General features: G+C 39.9%; 1 non-coding gene across 1 annotated transcript; it reads right to left on the bottom strand.

Moving 5' to 3' along the window:
• Positions 1-2,811: 2,811 nt before the first annotated feature.
• Positions 2,812-2,913, bottom strand: LOC135277850 (U6 spliceosomal RNA). Its single transcript, XR_010345429.1, has one exon. It is a non-coding gene; the product is annotated as a U6 spliceosomal RNA (small nuclear RNA).
• Positions 2,914-4,641: the final 1,728 nt, after the last annotated feature.

Genomic DNA, 4,641 nt, shown 5'->3' with positions numbered 1-4,641 from the left:
CCCAGCAAAGAAAAAAAAGTACAAACGGAATGAACATTCTATTCAGCATTACAAGTGGGCTTTGTACTGAGAAATGAAAAACAGGCTGATTTTTTTTAGATGGGCGGCCTTACCGTGTTGCCCAGGCTGGCCTCAAACTCCTAGGCTCAACTGATCCTCTCACCTCAGTCTTCCTAGTAGCTGGGACTACAGTGTTCGTCACTGCATCCAGCTTAGCCTGATTGATTTTTTTTCCTTTTTTTTTTTTTGAGACAGAGTCTCGCACTGTCACCCAGGCTGTAGTGCAGTGGTGCAATCTCGCTCACTGCAATCTCCACCTCCTGGGTTCAAGCAACTCTCCTGCCTCAGCCTCCCTAGTAGCTGGGACTACAGGCGCACACCGCCACTCCCAGCTAATTTTTATTGTATTTTTAGTACAGATGGGGTTTCACCATGTTGGCCAGGATGGTTTTGATATCCTGACCTTGTGATCCGCCCGCCTTGGCCTCCCAAAGTGCTGGGATTACAGGATTGAGCCACGGCACCTGGCCCTAGCCTGATTTCTTTAAGGAAAAGAAATTCTATGTGAGAAATGTTTTAGCTGAGTTTCTATGTAATCTGAGAAATGTTCGCATTTATATCAGAAGTTATAATTATTATTTTATTTAATTAATTTATTTTTTTGAGACAGTCTCGATCTGTCGCCAGGCTGGAGTACAATGGCATGATCTCGGCTCACTGCAGCCTCTGCCTCCTGGGTTCAAGCAATTCTCCTGCCTCAGCCTCCCGAGTACCTGGGACTACAGGCACATGCTGCTATGCCCAGCTAATTTTTGTATTTTTAGTAGATATGAGTTCACCACATTGGCCAGGATGGGCATGGTCTCTTGACCTTGTGATCCACCCACCTTGGCTTCCCAAAGTGCTGCGATTACAAGCATGAACCACCGCACCCAGCCAGATGTTAGACTTATTTTAGTGAAGTTAAACAATCTGAACTTTTCTCAAGATTTGCCTTTTGGTTTTGTTTACCTCCGCCTACCCAGTTCAAGCAATTCTCCTGCCTCAGCCTCCCCAGTAGCTGGGATTACAAGTGCCCACCACCATGCCTGGCTAATTTTTGAATTTTTAGTAGAGACAGGGTTTCACCATGTGGACCAGGCTGGTCTTGAACTCCTGACCTCAGGTAATCCACCTGCCGTAAGTACTGGTGTTACAGGCATGAACCACCGCATCTGGCCAAGATTTACCTTTTGGAATATAGTTAGGTTGCAACCTATGAAATGGCTGTTTTGGTAGATCAGAAATGGCCAAATACCAGCAGATTCATAGGGTTCAGCTCTATAAAACAGGCCACAGCTCCACAAGCCTCACAGTTTCATTCAGCAAATTATCGAAGGCCCTAATGTATTCTTTGCTTTCAGGCAACATTCATTCCAGTGAGGGATTCCAAAATATAAACAAATAATTGCAAATCAGAATGATAAATGCAATAATAAAGGCACAGGATAGCACAGAGGAAGTTGTCATCAGGTCAGCTCAGTCAGACGAAGAAAGACTTTACAAAGCAGGTAATGTTTAGTTGAGTAATTAGAAAGGAGTTGGGTTGGTTGAGGGATGGATAGTGTCTTTCTAGATGGCGTGAATCACCTGTGTAAGATCTTTGAGGCACAAAACAGGATGACAAGTTCAAGGAATGCTGTTAAATCATTTAGGATGTCTGGATCTATAGGGGAGGGAAGGTAGCTGGAGGCTGTAGGAAAATAGGAGTAAGGACAGAAAATAAGTCTGGAGAGAGATTAAACAGGTATGGATTGTGGAATTAGCAGCTATAGGTTGCCTTCAATGTCATACTATAAGAATTTTGACTGTAAAGACATACAATTTTTTTTTTTTTTTTTGAGACAAAGTTTCACTCTTGTTGCCCAGGCTGGAGTGCAATGGCGCAACGTCAGCTCATTGCAACCTCCGCCTCCCAGGTTCAAGTGATTCTCCTGCCTCAGCCTCCTGAGTAGCTGGGATTATAAGTGTGCCACCATACCTGGCTAATTTTTGTATTTTTAGTAGAGATGGGGTTTCATTATGTTGGCCAGGCTGGTCTCAAACTCTTGATCTCAGGTGATCCACCTGCCTCGGGCCTCCCAAAGTTCTGGGGTTACAGGTTTGAGCCCCTGTGCTGGGAGGGATATAACAAATTAAATGTCTTCATTCAGATTATGGTAGGCTAGTGAAGTTTTAGCTGGGAGTTAACACGGTCAATTTACCATTTTAGAAGTTAAGTAATTCTGTGAACTTACTAGTAGGGAGACTTGCTTAGAGTTTATAGGTATGAAGAAGTGAACTAAGGTAACAATCTGGAGATTCAGGGAATGGGAAGGAATGAGAGATGTGAGAAGTAAAATTGAAAGGCTCAGAATACTTTGCTACTCCTTGAGTTCTTTTGAAAAATGTGACGTATTTTCTTTATCGAAAGTTCTGTATGACTAAAATATCTGCATTGTGACTTTAACACCTGTTATTCTGGACATTTTAATAACAATAAAATCACTGCATTGTGAATTTAATTAATTACCACCTAATCTCAAAATGAATTTTAAAACTTCAGTTAATTTTTCATTCTATTTGTTTTCTGTTAGAGACATTATAGATATAACCACAATCTTCATAGAATCTTCTACTGCAAAGGAACATTCCTTGTCCTAGTTCTGAATGAAAGCATTTCTGATATGTGAAGAATTCTCGTTCCTAAAGGAGAAGTAGTAATGCCCATAATCTTCTCATCATCTTGCCACTTGATAAAGGAAACAGCTAATTTAATTATTTTGTATTTTTAAAAACATAGAGTGTTTCACGAATTTGCCTGTCAACATCTTGCAGAGACTATGCTATTCTTTGTATCATTCCAATTTTAGTATATGTGCTGCCGAAGTGAGCCGCTAATATACTCTTAATCCATTTTTTCCCCTGGAAATCACTATCCATATGAAATAATGTCATAAAATAAGTTTTTTATTAATTATTAAACTGAGCAATGATTATTTAAAATTATATATCCATATGTGAAATTCAAATAATAATATTTAACTTTCATAATTCTTCCAACTTGTTCACTAAAATCTTACCCTAAAAGCTAAATTAAATACTTTTTTTTTCTAGAAATTTCTTTAGTGATTCTATTCGCTGGGGAAAAACATTATATAATGTGTTTTATTATACTGGACAGTGTTGTTTCTAGTCAATGAATGCTATCCAACAGGACAAATAGTTGGCACCAAAACCACTAACACATTCAGAATCTAATCTCCCCTGAATCCAGCTTGAACTCTCAAAAACTGGCTGGGGAGTATGCTGTACTTTGTAGAAAATTCATGCTTTAAAAAATGGACAAAAATAGTTATCTCTCCTCCATTGTTAAAGACTGCTTCATACATTTTTTTCACAATTAAGGTAATATTTATTTATTTATCTGTTTATTTGAGACAGGGTCTTGCTCTGTTTCCCAGGCCTGAGTAAAGTGATATGACCTATTCATGGTAGACTTGAATTCCTAGTTTCAAATGATCTTCCTGACTCAGCCTCCTGAGTAGCCAGGCATGGTGACATGTGCCTGTGGTCTCAGCTACTTAGGAGGCTGAAGCAGAAAGATTGCTTGAGCCCAGGAGGTTGAAGGTGCCACACTTGGCACTTTTTTTTTTTTTTTTTTTTTGGTAAAGACAGAGTCTTTGTTGCTCAAGCTGGTCTTGAACTCCTGGCCTCAAGCAATCCTCCCACCTCAGCCTTCCAAAGCACTGTTTTACAGGCATTTGCCACCATGCCCAGCCATTAATACATTAATATTTAAATTTTATGGTCATGTCAGTGCTTGGAAAATGTGTTACATTTTCTATTTTAGACTTCCATTATATCTCTTGTCTACATGGAAGAGAAGTAACTGAACTACTTGATTCTGTGTCAATTTTTATCTTTTGCAATAATTTCATATTCTATACCTCACACTCTATCTCACTTTGACTTTTTCAATATATAATACTTTTTATTATGTTAAGATCAATCAGGCCATGCACTGTTGCTCATGCCTGTAATTCCAGCACTTTGGGAGGCCAAGGCAGGTAGATCACCTAAGGTCAAGCTGGAGTTTGAGACCAGCCTGGCCAATATGGCAAAACCACGTCTCTACTGAAAATACAAAAGTTAGCCGGGCATGGTGGCGAGTGCCTGTAGTTCTAGCTACTCAGCAGGATAGGGCAAGAGAATCACTTAAGTCCAGGAGGTGGAGGTTGCAGTGAGCCAAGATCACACCACTGCACTCTAATCTGGGCAACAGAGCCAGACAGCATCTCAAAAAAAAAAAAAAGCAGTCAATGATATAATAGTAAAAATGCTTTTTATGGACTATTGTTGCTAAACCTTCATTATACTGGTTGTTAAACTCGAAAAAAAATCAATAAAACACAGGTTGTTTTTGGACTTGATAGCTGCTGTTTTAAAGGGTCATTTTATTTTATCTTATTTTATTTTAAGACAGGGTCTTGCTCTGTTGCCCAGGCTAGAGTGCAGTGGCACTATCATAGGTCACTACAGCCTCGAACTCCTGGTCTCAAGTGATCCTCTCACCTCAGCCTCCTGAGTAGCTGGAACTACAGCACATGCCACCATGCCTAG

Source organism: Aotus nancymaae, unplaced genomic scaffold (genome assembly GCF_030222135.1).
Source record: "Aotus nancymaae isolate 86718 unplaced genomic scaffold, 86718_ANA_hifiasm-v0.15.2.pri h1tg000033l, whole genome shotgun sequence".
NCBI classification, from domain to species: Eukaryota; Metazoa; Chordata; class Mammalia; order Primates; family Aotidae; genus Aotus; species Aotus nancymaae.
This window is presented reverse-complemented; position numbering and strand designations above follow the sequence as displayed.